Source organism: Malus domestica, chromosome 03 (assembly GCF_042453785.1).
Source record: "Malus domestica chromosome 03, GDT2T_hap1".
NCBI classification, from domain to species: Eukaryota; Viridiplantae; Streptophyta; class Magnoliopsida; order Rosales; family Rosaceae; genus Malus; species Malus domestica.
Window position 1 is genome coordinate 27,723,889 of NC_091663.1, and position 20,103 is coordinate 27,743,991.

Here is a 20,103-nt window from a genome sequence, read left to right on the forward strand (position 1 = left end):
CGCCCTAGCTTTAGCGCGATTTTGTTCTGGATTCATTTTCATAAGGATTCGACGTGATCATGGAGTGCCGGCTGTCGACTACCTGACGCCCTCCCCCTCCTCCTTTATCCGGGCTTGGGACCGGCCATGTAAGACATAGGCGGAGTTAACCAAACCATATCAATGATTCTTAATAATTAACAGAGAAAACCAAACTGTTTATCCAGGTGCCTCAAAATAAAATATAAATTCCTAGCAGTCTTAAGCTCTTCATCCGCTGAAAGGATGAAATAAATAACCACCAATAATTCAATGACCAAAACTAAGAGTCATATACTACTCTGAAAATTGCATTGTCCAATCAAGTATTTAACATCAGCATCTAACAATGCCATGGAAAAATATAGAGCCACTTAGAAGTTTTAGAACTCTAATTATCTACACAAACTTAGGCTACAACACATTCAAATTCAGCAATGTTCTTCAAGTGTAGGACAAATGTGGCATACAAAATATTCAAATGTATCTGGCCTCGATTAGGGAATAACATTGATACTTATAAAACAAACCCAACTCTTACATTTCTAAAGAGAACCAAATTGAGGTTAGGATTTCAAGGTTCTTCCCTAAATATGCAACTAATCCTTCTTGCCCAGTTCCGATTCAACTCCTAAACAATACAATGAGTATTATCTTAAATATTCATGCAGAATACCAAATTAAAATTCAAAATCAATAACTAATCCCAAAACTGAAAGTTAACACCTTGGAAAAAGAACTTACGCTAGAGGAGAGCCCACGGTGAAAGAATCATTACTTTCACTTGGGTCGAGGCCAGGTTCCAACGGGGTTGGCTGAAATCGGGGGAGAGTCGCCGGAAAACGTCAATATGTTTGGACCTTCTTTTCTTTGTGCACCAGTTTTCAAAGTGTGGGTATGGTATCAGATTGAAGACGGCTTTGCTACGAAAGTATAGCTTCCAGCCTCATGTGATTTCATTATCGTATAAGGAAGTTAAGTTGAAAATAGTTTGCAAGGGGTGAAGTGGGTAAAAGAGGAAGAGGAAAATGGCCTCTCCCTCTCATTTTCCCAAGCCCAAAATCCCCCTTTCTCCCGTTTCCCTTTCTTTTTCTCGATGGTTCTCCGCCCTTCCTCTCTTTCTTATTTTATTATTATTTTATTCTATCATTAATATTTTATATCTAGTGATATTTTCTTTTCCCTCTACTTTGAATAAAATGATTGATACTTGTTTTGTAAAATCTTTCTTGTTCCAAGTTCCAATTTTTACTATGCCTGTACTCAATCGTTTGTAATAACGAGATATGTAATGAATAGTGAAATTTCGAGGACGAGATTTCACACTAGACCAACAGGTTAAGATCGAGGGCAGCCAAGAGCTTCGTTACCTTAACAAAGACAAATTTAGGAAGAAGTAGAGAGGTTATTGACTGAGCGGTTATATGATTTCCAACGCAATGAGTTCACTGATAAGGCGTTATGACGGGACATGACCAACATGATTAGGTCACCTTTCACGGATGAGATCGAGCAGGCAGAGCCTCCACACAAGTTCAGCATGCCACATTTCACATCCTTCAAAGGAAATGCAGATCCGGAGAGACACTTAAAGCACTACCGGAGCACAATGGTCCTTTATTGGAACAACGACGCTCTTATGTGCAAGATATTCGCCACCACTTTGCAAGGCAAGACACCTTCCCGCCACGATCCATCCAGAGTTTCGATGATCTTTCTTTGGTTTTCACCAAGGATATTCATCCTATCGCTCGATCAAAAAGAAGTTCGACCATTTGTTTAATGTGAAGAAAAATCCAAATGAGTCGCTCCGTGACTATGTAAAGAGGTTCAAAGTAGAGAAGGCAAAGATAGAATGCGATGACTCGATAGCAAGTGCAGCCTTCCAAAAATGACTCCCAGCAGACCACCCGCTGTTTGGAGAATTGATCATGAAAGAAGATCTAACTTTGGCAAACTCTTTCGTAGTGGCTCAAAAGAAGGAAGACGGGAAGCAGTACAACAAAAACAGGCAGGAGGCCAAACATAGGGATCAACCTACGACCAAAGAAGGCCTAACGTCCAAGAACTACCACCAAATCCTTTGCAACATCAAGAACGAACCATTCTTCAAGCTGTCGAAACAATCAAATGGACATATTTCCAAGTTGGACCATACTAAGTACTGCGCATTCCATCGAGGTTCTGGTCACACGACTGACGGCTGTTACACTTGGAAGAACTACCTAGAAGAGCTCGTGAAAGAAGGCAAGGTTGATAGATACTTGGACAAGCTAGTTGCACAGCCTAGGAGGAACGTAGATGTCTACAAAGAGCCACCGATTAAGACGATTAGGATTAATGGTATCTTCGTCGAATTCAAACACTTGGGGGCCACCAACAATTTTAAGAAAATGAATATCCAGCTGACCCAATTAATCTCACAAGTCCAGGCAGTTAACACTCAACCTGGACCCATCGTTGGCTTCACCGAGCAGGATGTTGAAGGCGTCGATTTCCCACACAACGACGCACTAGTGGTATCTGTTAAATTAGTCAATGCCATAGTCGACAGAATGATGGTTGACAATGGAAGTGCGGTTAACCTACTTCAACTCTCAGTAATTCAGAAGATGTGCTTGGAAAGCATAATAGTACGTGAAATAGAGGTATTCACCGGATTCAACGGACACACCTCGACTGCCATTGACAACATCACACTTGACGTGAGAACACCACCAGTTGTCTCAAAATAAACATTCACGATAGTAAACGACCCGTCTCCCTACAATGGGATTCTAGGGTAACCTTGGCTGATAAAGATGGACGTCATATCCTCTGTCAAGTATCAAGAAATCTGATTCTGCATCCCCTGAAAGAGAAGTTGGAGAAATCAAGTTTGACTAGGCCACATCTCGACTATGCACTGTGCAAGTATTAAAGGAATCAAAGAAGAAAACCTTTACCCCCCGTAAAGACTACTGAGGTCTAAAGGGACGAAGAAGCTGCCAAATAGCAATTACAGCAGACAGATCAAGAAGATGATGTCCAAATCAACACGACAGCAAACGAAACATGATGGAAACCTGAAAAGGACGCTGAGCACATTATTCTTGATCCTCAGTAGCCGGAGAAGACTGCTAGAATCGGCTCACACCTTAGCCCAAAAGACAAGGAGGAACTCACGTCTTTCCTTATGGTTGTGACGTTTTCGCATGGTCACTTTTTGACATACCCGGCATCGACCCCAAGATAACTTGCCACAAGTTGCATGTCGACCCTGCTACTAAATCAGTGATCTAAAAGAGAAGACATTTCGCACCTGAGCGAGTGAGGATCATTGAAGCGAAAATTGACAAGCAATTGAAGGCTAGATTTATAGAAGATGTAGTACACTCTGTATGGCTTGCTAACGTCGTGCTAGTGATGAAGAAAGAGAATGACAAATAGAGGGTTTGGGTAGACTACACCAACCTCAACAAAGCATGCCCACAAGATCTTTATCCAATTCCCTGAATCGATCTATTAGTAGATTCAACTTCTGGAAACCAGCTGCTCAGTTTCTTGGACGCATACTCCGGCTACAACCAAATAGCCATGTATGAGCTCGACAAGGAGAAAACTGCATTCGTGATCGAGCGAGGCACATACTACTACAAGGTCATGCCCTTTAGCCTCAAGAATGTGGGAGCCATTTACCAACGATTGGTAAACATGATGTTCAAGAAGCAAATCAGAGTAACCATGGAGGTCTACATCGACAACATTATGGTGAAAGCCAAGCATCGATCAAACCACATTGGCTACTTGGCGGAAACTTTCGATATCCTTAGAAAGTACAAGATAAAGCTTAATCCTGCCAAATGCACATTTGGAGTATCTTCAGGTAGATTCTTAGAGTACCAAGTAACCAAACAAGGAATCGAAGCACATCCCAAGCAAATCCGAGCAATCTTAGAGATGAAATCTCCAACTACCTTGAAGGAGATCCAAAGCTTGATCGAACGAGAAGCTACCCTCAACCGTTTTCTCTCACGGTCCATTGATTGATGCAAGTTTTTTTTCAACGTGATCAAGAGGGCACAACGAGACAAATGGGATGACGAGTGTGAAAGAGTTTTCCAAGACCTGAAGAAGTATCTTACATCACCTCACTTACTATCCAAGCCGGAAGCTGTAGAGGATTTATACATCTACTTGGCAGTCTCGGAAGTAGCAATGAGCTCTGCTCTCATACGAGAAAAGTTAGGGGCCTAATTACCGGTATTCTACACTTCTAAAGCTCTTCTCAATGAGGAAACTAGATATCCAAAGATCGAGAAATTAATTTTGGCGCTAGTTGCTGCGGCTCGGAAGCTCAGACCATATTTTTAATCTCATACAATCATCGTCATGACTCAATATCCTCTATATTCAATCTTACATGGTCTAGATGCTTCTCAACGAGTGATGAAATGGGCGTTGAAACTTGGCCAACACAATTTAGTTTTTCGAGCCCGCACGGCTATAAAGGCCTAAACATTGGCGAACTTCATATCAGAATTCACGCCTAGCCTAGGCAACATAACAGAGTGGCCCAACGACTCCTCAGAGACAGCAGGCTATGCGCGCCTGCTCCACCCGATGGAGACTTCTAGCATTTGCATGTCGATGCCGTATCCAACTACAAAGGCTCGAGAGCAGGCTTGGTCTTTGTCACCCCAGAAGGCTCAATGCTCGAGCAGGCGATCACTCTAAGCTTCAAAGCATCCAACAACGAAGCAGAGTATGAGGCCCTACTAGTAGGCTTCTAAATGGCAAAAGACTTGGCAATGAAAAAGCTCGCAATTCATTCTGACTCCCAGCTAATCACTAGCCAGACTACTGGGGAGTACACGGTAAAACATCCGAGGATGATGTAATACCTAGAGAAGGTACGAAAGCAACTTGAGGCATTTCGGACTTACATCCCCACTCAAGTTTCACGGGCAGACAATGCTCGCGCACTAGCCGGCCTAGGCTTCGCCCTTAACCACCAACTCAAATGCTCTATTTCGGTGGAGTATCTAGACAAGCCAAGCATAGAGGCAAAGCCAGCAATCAAGGTGTCACAGGTTAGTACAACTCTAAACTGGTAAGATTCCATTATAGACTACCTGGTCAATGACACAGTCCCCATAGAAAGATTAGAGTCTAGAAAGCTCTAAACATAGGCAGCACACTATTACATATGGAACGACATTTTCGTCCGAAGATCCTACACTGGACCACATCTCCGCTACCTAGCACCTCCCGACGAACTAAAGGTTCTAAGTTCAATCCATAAAGGTGTCTGTGGACAGTTGTTAGATTTCCATTAAGCCTGTTTCCGAGAAGGCTACTGAGATTTATGCGCTATTGAAACCAGATCTGCTTGAAGACATGAACGCGTGTGCCAAACTTGTTGATGGCGTTGAATGGGTTGTCTGCCTAAGTTCCTTTGTGAAGCATACGAACTAGTATAGGAGGACTGATGTGCTCACTATGATGCAGAAAACGACGATTCTGGCAGCCGAGTCTATGTTTCTTGACCAAGAGGATACCAAGGCTACCAAGGAGGTGGCAAAGACTATGGCAGCTGAAGCTTACTCTTTGGCCGAGAAAGTCAAAAGGTTGGAGTTTGAGCTCATCGCTTTGAAGGGGTCTAACATCTTTACCCCTAGTTCTCTGCAACTTGAGATCATTCGTCAAAAGATCATTGACTTTAAGACTAGGCTTAACGCGATCCAAGTTAAGTATGAAAGTATAGAGAAGGAGATTGGATGTTACATACCTCAGATTTACGACCTTGAACGTGTCGTCTCTAAGCTTCGTTCTGCTGCTTTTGCGAAGGATGAAGAGTTGATTGCTGCTTATAATTAAGTGATCCACTTCAAGAAGGTCATTGATAGGCTTGAACCCCAAGTGTTGGAGCTCTAAGGTGCACTATAGATCAACAAAAATATGAAGAAGGAAGTGGATGAGCTGCAGCGCGTCCGTGTTGGTTTGATCAAAGAAAACAAGCAGCTGAAAGGTGAGAAGCTAGGCTCGAGATTTCACTTGTTCAGAGTCAGGCTGATTTCTACAAGCTGGGTCATGTAGATCATCTTTTTGGGAGGCCGTCTAACTTTGAATTTGCTGGGAAAGACTTCAAGACCTTTTTTATTTGTTAGGAAGACTTGCTTGTCTTTACTTTTGAGGCTTCCCTTGGTGAAGTAGTCAAAGAAGTTGGTGCCCAGGTTAGAGCAGCCGGGGGTGAAGCGTTGGATGATGCTATTGCTAAGAGCATCGCGGCAGCTGAAGGTGTGACAACCAAGTAGCCGTGGGATGTTCAAGCTGCTGAAGAGTAGTATTCTAGGTAGCCTTTAAGATTTCTTTGTTTTCCTTGATGCTTTTTGCTTTGCTTAAACTCCTTTAGCCTTTGCTAGTTGTTTATCAATTTTGCTAGAAAATTTAATAAATTTGCTTCCTTCGTTTTGCTTCATCTTTGCTTTTTTTGTTCACACCCAACCTTTGACTTTTAGACTAGTGGCAGGCGTGCTACTTTTTTTTATAAGTAGACAGGCCCGCGTAACTTATGCAACCGTGGGTGTTGGTGTAGAACTTTGCAACTTAGCCATAGGGTCGGCAGTCGGATGCCTTACTTACAGAAGCAGACGAGTCCGCGTGACCACCTGGCTGTTAACATTAACTTTCTTCAATCCTTTGAGCTATGTGGCCTACATCACAAAGTACTAAAGATTTTTGGGTTATGAAATTTGCTAACCTTTCATATCAAAAGTATGCAGTTGTATGGAATTTTGTAACAAAGGTTTTAGAGAACTCCTTGCTTTTATGTAACCAATTTTGTGGGTTGCGTAGCAAGTAGATCGTATGCGATCATTCTGCGCTTTGACAGAGGTGAAGCTTATTGGCTGCATAGCATGTCAGCAGCAAATAAAGCTTCGTATGTGCACGCTAACTTGTTTAACCTTTCACAAAACGTGCAGTTGTATAAGTTTAACGAGGCCCCCTGCCCGGCGGGTAAGTCGTAGGTAGTTTTTTGAAAACCGTAAGCTACCTTAGTGTAATCGGTAGCAGCTTTAAGGTTCCAAGGTAGCCGTCCATAGGGGTAATGTGCCTCATCCGTCTCTGAGGCCCGGTTCCTTACGGATTAAGCCAAGAAACCCAAAATCCTTCAGTTAGCTAAGGCTTGAAAAAGACCATTATGGTTACTTCTAGGAATCTTGGCGCAAGCCATCGTGCACCTAGTTATACCAGGGCAGCCTGGATATTCACAGTGTACAGTTTATCCTCTCTCATTGGAGAACAGACCCTTGCGGATGTCAGTGAATTGGCTTATCCACTCGCATTGAAGAGCATGGTTGGTCTCCAGGGAAGAGCGCAGTATTCTTTTGAAATGCAGGAGTGATCAGTTATTGTAAACATGTAGTCGAGCCAAGTTGTAAATTACTTACTTGTGAATTCCTCATTGAAAAACAAGTGAAGTGAACGAAATAGTTCTCGGCTAGCGGGGTGGTGCCCATTTAGCTGCTCGAGTCTTCGGGCTTTGATGTAGCGAGAGGTCACACGTCGTACTTCCTCATATTGTAGGAGTTCCACTGCTTTTCGATTTCTTTATCGTTCATGGTGGTGAGGATGTAGCTACCTTTGCCGCCTACTTTGCTGATCTTGTATGGACCGTCCCAGATGGGATCCATCTTTTTGGAGCCTTCTCTTAGGAAAATGACGAAAGCTTTTCTTAGGACTAGATCTTCGGGCTGGAATTGCCGGATCTTAGCCTTTTTGTTGTAGCTGGAGAAAAGTTGCTACTAATAGGCTGCGAAACTAAAACACCACATTACTTCTGGATCCATACTGGTTATCAAACAGAGACAAAAAACTATACTATTTATCAAACTATAATGTTTGTTGAATGTACAAATTATTAACAGAGAATCACACTAGTTCGTGTAATAGCATAATATATTTTGTACTAGTTCATGAATGCATCCCAGATTATACTATTTCCGTACATTTCAATTCTATTTACAAATGAAGCAAATTGTAAACTATTTCGTAAACACTTTTTATTAAACTTAAAATTGTGAATTATTTCGTAAACACTGTTTATTAAACTAAAAACCATTGGAATGGAATGTTGATTATATTTAAGTTATTTAAGCAAAGCAACCAACATATGAGGGCAAGAAAATACTATTTAAAGGTTATAGCAGTTATCAAAGTGAAGTAAAAATATACCATTTTGCAGAAACATTGCTCATTCAACAAATTCGAAGCATGCAAACTTACATATTACTGTAAAATCACCGAGAATATCAAAAATTTTGTGGTACGTACCTTTGTTTCTTCTTTGTTGCTTTTATTTCCCAATTTTTTTTGTGCGTTTTCGTCTAAATGCAAATTAGAATTAGAATACTCTGAACTGGAAACATAATTCATTTTTTAGAATCTCAAACATGCAAATGTACATATTTAGTAAATTAAAGTAAGAAATCATCAAGAATAACAAAATTTTATAGGTTCGTACTTGTGTTTGTTCGATTTCGACTCTGCAACTATCCAGTTCGAATTTTCAGTTTTTCGTCTTCAAATGGAGTTTTTGGGTTGAGAAATTCCGGATTTGATGTGTAGATTATTGTTTAAAAACTTGAATCGAACTTGAAAATGCTTTGAGATCTTGACGTTTTGAGCAATGGAGGTTTCGATTTTTTGGTACGGTGTGAAGGGGTTGGTGAACATTAATGGCGTTGGAGGGATGATGAATTTTAGTAACTGCAACTTTGGCTAACGAGCCTGGTTTAGGCTCCGTTAGGGGCAATTTTGGAATATTAATTGTTATGCGGTTTGGCTTTTTGTTGAGCCCGTGTGCCTTAGTTTTTGTAGATCCTGAGATAAAAGTTTTATGTCCTTATGATTAAAATTTAAGCCCTTTTTATTAAATAATAGTTTAGGGTGATTTTTCATTAAATAAAACTTAACCCAAGCCCTTTTCGTTAAAGCTCCCTAGTTTTGAATGGGCAAGTACTCAACAGCCTTTTGAGCAGCCCAATGTGCCACAAAGTTCAAAGGACGGTTGGGCTATTAGTACATTAGAATGTGTGGAGAGCTCTAATAACATGATATATTGAGATTGAAGAGCCATCAATGTTTGACTAATGCACAACAGAGGAAATAGATCATGCTGATCCTAACATATCCCCATAACCCATTCCTACCCAGACCTATACGCCACACATACAATATCCCGAGGCTACAATGCAACCAACAAAGTTGCATGAAGGCATTGAAACTGACATGTTCGAAGGGGTTATTCATACAAATTCAAAATCTGATCCAACACATGACCAGCACTTGACAAATCTACCAGATTTCGATACAGGGCAAATAGCTAAAGATAAAATAATTTTATTGCTATAACAGACAGTACACCTGCATAGCAAATCAAACTCAAAGAAATTGAAGATGAGTCCTACCAACAGGATAAGTTCTATGTGGGAATGAAAAGAAAAAAATTAATTCCAACCCTATTCTTCGTCAAGAAACTCAGCCAGTGCAAAAATTGTGGGTGCTAAATACAAGGTTTAAGTCAGTTCAACAGAGACACAACCCTCGCTTGAAGGGACTCTCTTTGGTTACAAGAATTCATTCACATAGCAGAGCAGACATTAAGGACTCAACCACAACATTTAAATACTCGGCCAATAAACATCAAGTCACTCATTACCTAATAGTGTTTGATGATGCTATTAAAGATTGGTTGACTCTACAAGAACAGGTGACATGATCACCAACCTTCCACTCCGTCTAGCTATAGACATTAACTAAAACGCTAATTGGGAGGCAACCCAATTTTTTCTTAACTCTTTTCTTTTTAATTTTGTTCAATTTAATTTTCTTGCTTTTATTTCAATAACAAAAATCACAACAAAAAAAATGAAAAATGAAAAACACAAAAACAGCCATATTTTTAGTTAATCAGTGTTTTATTTTGGGTTTATTCTAATTAGATTTTTATTGTGTGATCATTGCAAGTTGCATTTGGAAACAATTCAGCCCAAAATATCCAATAAATCCACACATTCGACTGAATCATGCATTCAGCAGCATTCAACATACATTCACTCAGAGAATTCATCGTAAATTCATCAACATTAATGAGATCCAGCATTACAGAAACCAAAGGAATGCAGAAAGATGCACGGGCAGAGTTCCGGACATACTCACAGTGGGGTTGGTGATGAAGCCCCTTGCATTGCTTGGCACCCCCTCTCACTCAATCACTCCCTTGCATTTTATTTAAAAGATCACTACATACAAGTTTGGGGGTGGGATCCAAGCAACACAGAAGGGAGCACATTCATCAAACCAATACGCGGATTGATCTAATGCACAGATTTTTGGGCTCATGCGTTCATCAACGAAGACATGCAAAATACATAACACATTCATGAGCTTGCAGATAGTAGACTAAAACCATTGATACATGAATGGACTAAAATCAGAAAGCACTACTTTACACAGATTTATGCGACATATCCCAAGTCATATTTTAGGCATGCACAAGCAGCACATTTATAGATCTGGCAAGTTCAGGCTCAAATAATTGCAGTGATGAACTTTACCTTCGAGGGCGTGAGGATCTATGAATTTTTGGGCCTCTGCATCACTTCTGGGTTGAACTTTCAAGCACAGCATACACAAATATCAGATCAGAGAATTTTGTCATATCAATGAGCCCATGCATCAAGATCAGAATGGAGTTTATATGACTTTTGGTCATGAAATCCGTAAGAAAAAGGGAGGTATTTACCTTGGTGTGCACTGGGAAATTGACTTGACGGAGTGGAGCTTCGATTTGCAAAGACATGGAGATTTAGGAAGAAACGACAGATATCCAGCTATGGAGGCACGGCTGGGTATTTGCTTTGGGTTTGACAAATCCAGGACCATTGGAAGATTTTGAATGACTAGAGAGCTAGGTGGAGATGGTTTTGGCTTTTGGTTACAGATGAAAGGAGAGACATAAGACCAGCGACTCTATATTTTTTTTTACATAAGGGCTGAGGGTTTCGAAGCTTAAAATAAGAAATGGGAATGATAACCAAGTGTGCTCTAGGTTTTTTATGGTGCACGTGTGCACTTGCAGCCAAAGCCCGTTGGGTTAATCCATCTTTCGCTGGATTGAGCTCATTCATAGCCGACTGCATTACCTCAAATTGTTAAGCACATGGGCTCCATGATTTCCATGCATCAGTACACCATGTCCAACCAAGGTACCATCTTTCCTTTTAAGTTCTGTTTTATTAAGACTTGTATCTGCTGTCTTTATATTATCTTCTTAATTTCAGTTTTTATTTAATAGCTAGTTGTTAGTTTTTTTATGAGTTTATTTTCACGTTTTTTGTTTATTTTTCCACACCTTGAGGACAATGCGTGATTTAAATTTGGAGGTGGGAAATAAGAAATTTTAGAATTTTAATTTGTGAGTCAAATAAAAATTTTCATTCTTTTGAAGTTAATATCCATAGTTTATATTAAACGTTAGAACAAATGGACATCATGAAGGTTAATTCCATAATAGAGTATTTTCTATTTATCATTGCTTAGACACTAATTCATGAGTTATATTTTGAAAATTTGCACATTCACACCAACATGGTTTGTGGGGAGTGAGATTGAAACACTTGCTTTTCGCCTGGCTAATTTTTAATTTTTTATGTTCTAAATAAAGTAAAGTTTAGTATGTGTTACAAATAAAATAACAATTGTTCCACCCAAGGCTTTACTTAGTAACCGGATCAGTCATGCCTAATCAGCAGTGATTCTCGCATCAAACGTTAGAGTTTTGGCATGGGGCATGGTGGTTAGTTGGTTATGTAGCCTTTTCAGCTTGAGTTAGTTAGTACTTAGGGGTGTTCTACACCTAGTGCCCTAAAGCCTTTATGGTTTGGGAGTCACTGACCTAAAGCTCGTTACATGGGTTGGATTGAAAGCTTAAGGGAACTGGCATTGCACGACCAACACTGTTACTAGGAAGAGAAGAAAAAAAAGAGAAAAATCGAAAAGAGAAAAAAAAAACATATATAAAGTTAGTATGTGTGTAATAAAAAGGACGAGAGGTAAGGGTTTTAGTCGAGTTTCTTTAACCATGTTGGTTCACTTTACACCAAAGGAAGTTCATGAATTCTTTTCTAATTGATTCTAAATGGCTTAGACTTTGTGGTGGGTTTAGTTAGAACTTTTGGAAAGATATTCTAATTTTTAATGTTTTCTATGGATTGCAACTTGCAAATGAAAATTTTGGCTTAGTTAAGTTCTATTTAAGTTCATAGTCTGTCAGTTATTTTTGTTTTTGAGTTTTGTTTTGCTCTAGGACACGCCAAAAGTTAAGTTTGGGGGTATTTGATGACTCGATATTATATCATATATTTTACCCTATTCTTAGTATTAGTTTATTAGTTATTTTGTTATGTATTTTCAATGTAGGACATTCGACTTCCTCTGGAGCAAAAAGTGATCAAATGCATGAATTTTGGAGTGATTCCAATTGGATGATGTTTGTGACTGTTTCAAGATAATTGTTTCAAAATTCCAGATATTTCTACGAAGCCGTTTGACCACGGCGAAGAAATAAAGGCCCAGCGCGCAACTTTCCCAGATTGACGTTTCTAGATGTTTTAGGTATTTTGAAGGTCAAGGTGGCATATTTTGAGGAAGAATCCTTATAAGGATTTGTAGGGGACGTCTTCAGTTTTCAAAAGTGATATTTTGGGACCAAATCGGAGTTGATTTAGTCAGTCAAAAGTTTGATTTTCTGAGAAGTCCGAATTTCAATTTAAATAGGAAACCTTTTATTTTCTGTTTTATTATTCTATTATGTTTCCTAGTTTTTAGAAGACATTTTCTAGTAAGGATTTTATTTTGTAGTAGTATAGATTAGGCTTGGCAAACGGGTCGTGTCTGTCGTGTTCGTATAACACCTATTATCTTAACGGGTTGTGTCATGTCACACCTGTTATCTTAACGGGTCCTTAACAGGTCGGGTCACTTTACCCAATGGGTAAAGTGACCCGACCCGTTATGACCCGTTATGACCTGTTAAGAAAAATATTTTTTTTCTTAAATTTGCACATACCACATTGCCACATAAATATTACTTCAAAACATTAAAATACATTTGTCGTTTAAGTACTACATCGACACTCGAAAATAAGAGCCTAAAAAAATACATCCATACACTATTAGTCTATTACAAAATATTAAATGTGCAAGGATATGCAAAATGAAAGAGTTTTTGTTTTCAATGTTGTGAAGCCTTTCTCAAAAGTTTAAACCTTGCCAATGGAACTCAAAGTTTGCATGTTATTCCTTTTACAAAATCCTCAATTTTCATCGATCATCATGGAGAAATATTTACCTAATCCCCCATGCTGAATTGTAATCATTTAACTACTTTGATTCATGCATATGTGCTGCAATAAGAGAAATTCATGTAATATTTGTTCAATTCAATATAAATTCCCCACAATAAATCTGAGGCGTCATTGTATTAATCTTTATAATAATGACTACAAGAGTTATGCACATGTATAATATTAAAACGACAATCCTACACCCCATAATAAACAGTGTTTGTGTCAGTTTTTTTTTTTTTTTTTTTTTTGAAGCTCATCAGAAAAACCGAGCTAAGAAGCGAGTCAGCCATGGCGATGGAGGTGAGTTCATAGTACGATGATGATTCCCATGTCGTTTTTTGATACGAAGAAGAAATGGGTTGGTGTTAAATTGCTAATTTTAATTAAGTTAAATGGATTAATGGAAGCTGTTGCAGCATATCCCCTAACATAGAATAAATATGAGGGAATTCATACTTGAAAGAGGGTGAGGAGGAAGGTTGTGAAGTTCACAGAGTGAGACCAAGAGGCTACAACTGCTACACATAACCACAATCAGGCACTATAAAATACAAAATACAGATCGAACCTTGAACGGAGATGCATAGCTGAAGTTCACAGAGAGGGCCGCTACACGGAAGAGGATGAGGAGGAAGGTTGCGACTTGCGAAGGCGAGGGAGATTCAGACCTGAGCGGCAGAGATTCGAGAAGTCTGTTTAAGAAGAGAAGAGGATCCAAAGTCCAACCTAATGCCCCATGGACAGTTGAGATTAAATCTCAGCCAATCCAATGGTCACCAATTTTTTAAATTTAATTTAATATATAAATTCACTAACACTTTTCATATAACATAAGATTTTGTGGTATCCACTAGTGTAAATATTTTAAATGGAAGATTGAGTTCATTCATTGTATTCATATAAGGTCAAGGAGTCTAACTGTAAAAAATCATCAAAATCGGAGTTAAAATAACCGTTAAATCGTGATTTTTCATTTATAACCGTCGAAAAGTATTGTCCCATTACTTGATCTCTGAATGTTTGTTTTTTGCGATTTTTGGCGTATGTGATCTCGAAGCATATACAAACAAGTTTGACGGTTTGGACCATTGAAATTAGTTTCGTAGGATGCGTATCCCGTAAAAACGATAGATTCGCTAACACTTAGAGTTTATTTGTACTTTCATTAAGTATAACATAAGATTTTGTGGTATCCACTAGTGTAAATATTTTAAATTGAAGATCGAATTCATTCATTGTATTCATATAAGGTTAAGGAGTGTAGCTGTAAAAAATCATAAAAATCAGAGTTAAAATAACCGTTAAATTGTTATTTTCATTTATAACCGTCGAAAAGTTTTGTCCCGTTACTTGATCTCTGAATTTTTTTTTTTTTGCAATTTTTTTGCTGATGAGATCTCGAAGCATATACAAACAAGTTTGACGGTTAGATCATTGAAATTAGTTTCATATAATTCATATCTCATCTAGTTCAATGGTATATAACTATATATATATATATATATATATATATATATATATATATATATATATATATTAAGTAGATTTAAATCTATTTATTTTGTACGTATAATTGACCGATACACGAAGTAGTACATCACGTGTCATTATAAAAATAGTGGGATATGTGTGATAAAAAGTTAATAACTTAAAAAATAAAATTTCTCACCGCTTCTATTAAAACACATGGTGTACTATTTGTGTTCCCATTACAATGAAAAATTTCTCAAGAAAAAAAAGGAGAGATAGAAAGAGGTAAATGATGTACACGTGTCAGGAACACAGTTGTCGAATCTTATCCTAACAAGTGAACACTTGAGAGACCACGGTGGAAAAACCCACCCTACTAGTAGCAAGCAAAATACCACTACACCCATCTTTCCCTCTCTTTTTTATTTCCTTTTCTTATAATTTTCTATTTTCCCTCCCTTTTTTTTTTTTTGGAAACTTTTTCCCTCCCTTTTTCTTCAAAGGGCGGATACATATTAACTATTATAGTTTTTAGGGGTATAAAATTTAATTTAAAATTTAATATATATATATATATATATATATAATTATTATAGTTAATATGTTGGGGGTATAATTATTATAGTTTTTAGGGGTATAAAATTGTTAAATTAATATATATATATATAATTATTATAGTATTTTTTTATGGTTATAAAATTATAAAATTAATATTTTGCTTATCGTGTATCGTGTTACCTACATGTATACCTGAACCAACTCGTTATCTTAACATGTGCTTATTGGGTTACCCGATAACGACCCGATTCGCTATCGTGTCGACCCGAACACCTGTTAATTTCGTGTCATGTCGTGTCGGGTTATTGGGTCGTGTCAGGAATTGCCAGGCCTAGTATAAATAAGGCCTTTTAGCAATTTGTGTTAAAAAGGAGGGGAGAACGCATAAAATTTAGGGACGCACTACTTCGGAGCTTTTGATGATTCAAGTTTATTTTCAAGGTGTTTTCTATCCATGTTCTTAATAATATTTTTTTTTATGATTGTTAGTAACTAGTTTCGTTTGCTAGGGCGAGGCCACGAGCCTTAATAAGAGTATGTAGTTTCTTTTTAATTTACTTATGATATTATGCATGCAAGTTTTGAATTATTAATCATCGGTTTAACCTATCTAATTGTCTTGATGATTGGCCACCATTAGGATATTTAGAAAAGTAATTTGATGCAATTTTGGCGAAGGGCTGTCCCTGGAATTGACTAATGCTTCTTGTGGTTATTATGTATAACTTCTTAGAATGGACGACACATCTTAAGGGTTATATGGTTTTTTTTCAAAAGGATTTCACAAAACTTAATGAGTCTTGCATGTTCACATTCGATCTAGATACCACGGATGGGTTGCATGTTAGATATACATTCTATGTTGGAGGTTCCAAGTAAGGCATACTTTAGGAAAATCTAACCTTCAAATATGCATGTGTAAGTCTTAAGTAATTGGAAGAACTACATAGAATTGTTAAGGTGACGGGGGAACCTTAGTGCTCAAATTTATTTTCACAACTATTTTTTTTTTTTTTATACTTTGTCAATTTATTTAATTGTTTTTAATAAAATTCGTTTTTAATATTTGAGGTCATAAAATCAACATCTTCCAAACTTTGTTTTCAAATAATTAATTAAGATTTGGTATTTATATAAGGCTTTTTATATTAGCACCCCACAAAATGTTGAATGCACCCCACATTAAAATTTAATATTAAATAACTTATTTATCCTACTATGCAATGGCAATTTTGACCTTATAGGTTCAAAAAAATTAAAAAATTCTATATACACCCCAAATCACTTTTAAGGTATTATTTATCTTCTTCAACTATCAAAATCCCTCCGACCCTCCATTGTTGAACAAAACCCTAACCAATAAAACTACAAATATGTTGATTGAGAAAAATTATTTTTGATGAATGAAACACGAAATCGATGTTTCGAAAGTTTCACATGAGGTAAGGCTTCATATTATTTATTGTTTTAGTGACTTTGACGACATCGATAATTATTTAATCTTTATTTTGATGCATTATTCAAGCTTCTATGTTCGTATTCATCTTTTAGGGATCACAAAGATTACATGAAGAATTAAACATCTAAAATTACCACCAAATATTAAAAACAGACAACATGGGTTTTAATGGTGGAATTGAAAACAACCCACATATGCTTTAAATCCCAAGCGGCATTTTTTGTCAAAATTTTAGTCGGTATTATTTGTCCAAATTAAAAGCTTTATAAGATTTGAGAAATGTTGGTGTATAGAAAATATGGGGTGCATATAGAAAATGTAAGGTGTATATTAAGAATATGGGGTATGAGGGTATAGGGAAGTATGTGGGGTGTATTAAGATAATTTTTAATTGAAAAAAAACAAATGTGGGGTGTATTAAGTTTGTGGGGTTTATTCAACAATTTGTGGGGTGTTAATATAATAAGCCTTTACATAAATTATTCATTCAATCCGTGTGGAGAACGACCTTACTTGAGTTGCTATACTACGACAACCTTGTACTCTTGGAAATATTTTTAAGTATTTGTATCCCTACTTTTGTAGGCGGTAAAAATCTCTATCAGGAGGCTTAATACAGGTCCACCAGATATTTTGGGGTACTACAGGTACGAGCCCAGTGCCCATTGCCACCACACCTATGGCAAACTCCTTCAGGATTTCTAGGAGTCTTATTCATGTGAGTTTTTCCTTTGTGGCGATTTACATTTTTAAAGCTCAGGCCTGAATTATGCCTTGGAACCTGGTTGTGAAACTGGACACCATGATTCTTGGCTTTCCCGTTCCATCAGCCTCGATTGTGGCCACATCTTTGTTTGTAATTATTGCCATGAGAAGATGTGGTGTTCACTTCGAGGGAAGTAACATTCCCTTCTGAGAATGATGCCTATCCAGTAGGTTGAGATTGATGATTCTTCATCATAAGCGTATTGTTTTGTTCAGCCATAAGGAGCACATATATCAGCTGGTTGTACTCAATAAAGCCTCGCTCTCTATACTGCTGCTGCAAGAGCACGTTGGAGGCGTGAAAGGTGCTGAAAGTCTTTTGCAGCATATCTTCCTTAGTGATGATTTCCCCACAAAGCTTCATTTGGGAGTTAATTATGAACATTGCAGAATTGTACGCAGCCATTGAAATCCTAGATCCATAGGTGTGTCCACTCATAACGAGCCCTTAGAAGAATCATCGTTTTCTAGTGATTATATCTATTTCTCAGTGCCTTCCAGAGGTCTAATGGATCATCAACCATTAAGTACTCGCTCTTCAGTCCTTCGTCAAGGTGGCGACAGATAAAGATCATGGCCTTCGCCCAGTCTTGAGAGGATGCATTGTTTTCCTCCTTAATGGTTTCTTTAAGATTCCCTGCCTCTAGATGGATCTTGGTATCCACTACCTAGGTAAGGTAGTTTTTCCCAGTAATGTCTAAGGCAACAAAATCAAGATTTGCCAAGTTTCGCCATTTTCTTTTTTGAAAGAAAAATGAGATGTGTAAGAACTTGCAATAATATGTATTTTGGAGGAATGTATTGTTAGAACTTATGGTTCTTATGAATTTTTCATTTTGATCTTCAAGCCAAAATGATAAGCACTCGAAACTTTAGGCTCGAGACTTACATGATTAATGAGGAGGGCGATTGTACTGTAACACTCTCATTGAAACATAATAGCATAGGATGGACGATTATACCGCACCACTCAAGCAGCAGGAAAATTTAAATATGCAGAGCAGGGTGGGTGATTATACCGCACCACCTAAAATTGTAGTAAAATTAAATCTGCAGCTCAAGATGGGTGATGATACCACATCGATCATAGTAAAATTAACATAAATAAACAATGGGTTAGTAATTAGGAACTACACCAAACAAGAAATCAAAGATATAAGTAATTGTTATGTTGAGAACTAGAAGCAAGCATGGTGCAAGTAGTTCTTCGCGAAGGTACATCAGACAGGTGTGGCAGAAGAGGAAGAAGAATAGGAAAATCCTTGGAGGAAGCATTTTTCGATGAAGGGAGATGAGAACTGGTTGAGGTTAGAGCGTCGTGCTGATAGGCAAAAGTTAGAGAGATAACCCTTGCTAGGGACATGAGCGAAGAAAGTACAAAATATCACACTGTTTAGTTTCGTAACATAAAAGGATTGCAGGTAAAAAGAGGAAGGGAGGGATACTTATATTATTGCTTTCAGTTCTTTTCTTTCGCAGTGTTATGTGTATTGTGATCACACAGAGTGCTCTTTATATAGAGCAACAACCGTGACTAACCAAACAGACAAAATGATTACACTTTTGAAAGCACCACACAACAACTATTCCCTACTATTCCCAAGTCTCCTTCATTGTGGGCATTCATTCATCCTCACAATTTTACAACATGCAAGATATTATTTGACATAATATCTTGCAATAAGAGCAAAAATTCCACCATAAGTGGCCGGTCCCTATTTTTCCAAATAGGGCCGGCCACACCCCTATATATAGCCCCACATTTCTCTAAAAACCTAAGTTCATTTTCCTCCTAATATTCTCTAAACATTTTCTCTCCCAAATTCTAATTTTGGATGTTATTATTTTAGGTGTTATTATTTTACTGGTGCATTTTCGTCAAAGAAGACGGAAATTTGCATCCACAATTACTAACTTGTTTCACATGTTTAACACGCTTTTAGCATGTCCATCCCATCAGGAGACAATTTTGAGTCCACACTGAAAATCATTGTACTCAATCTACTTTTAGCATGTTCTCATTTCTGTTTCTCAATGCATAGTTCAAATCAAGGATGACCCCCCACGCACATGACGGGTTCTACCATCAACGAACCTAATTATGAGAATGTCTGGACATATGCATCACGATGAACATTGATAAATTTTATCCACCGCCAACCTTTCTGATATTATTGTTTCAATTTAATCATTTCTTATAAGATGAGATTTTATCACAAAATGTTTCGGTGATATTAGAGGTAAAAATTTCTAAAGATTAATTATATATTATTTTATCATATGATCCATGTGGAAAAACAAAATAAAACCAAATTACTATAGGATGGTGCTCTCGACACATATTCATTTATTACCTCTCACACACCCTTTTAAATTTTCGACCATCAAAGAAAATTAATGAATTAAAAAAGATTAGTGGACAGTTCGACTAAACCCCGG

The 20,103-nt window shown here is 37.7% G+C and overlaps 2 long non-coding RNA genes across 2 annotated transcripts; both read right to left on the bottom strand.

The window, feature by feature from the left end:
* Positions 1 to 427: 427 nt before the first annotated feature.
* On the bottom strand, positions 428 to 8,419 carry LOC139194503 (uncharacterized). The gene is made up of 2 exons (XR_011579432.1): positions 8,335 to 8,419; positions 428 to 7,813 (listed from the first exon to the last, which is right to left on the bottom strand). It is a non-coding gene; the product is annotated as an uncharacterized lncRNA (long non-coding RNA).
* A 1,708-nt stretch (positions 8,420 to 10,127) lies between these two features.
* Positions 10,128 to 11,093, bottom strand: LOC108172740 (uncharacterized). Its single transcript, XR_001789318.3, has 2 exons — positions 10,808 to 11,093; positions 10,128 to 10,676 (listed from the first exon to the last, which is right to left on the bottom strand). It is a non-coding gene; the product is annotated as an uncharacterized lncRNA (long non-coding RNA).
* Positions 11,094 to 20,103: the final 9,010 nt, after the last annotated feature.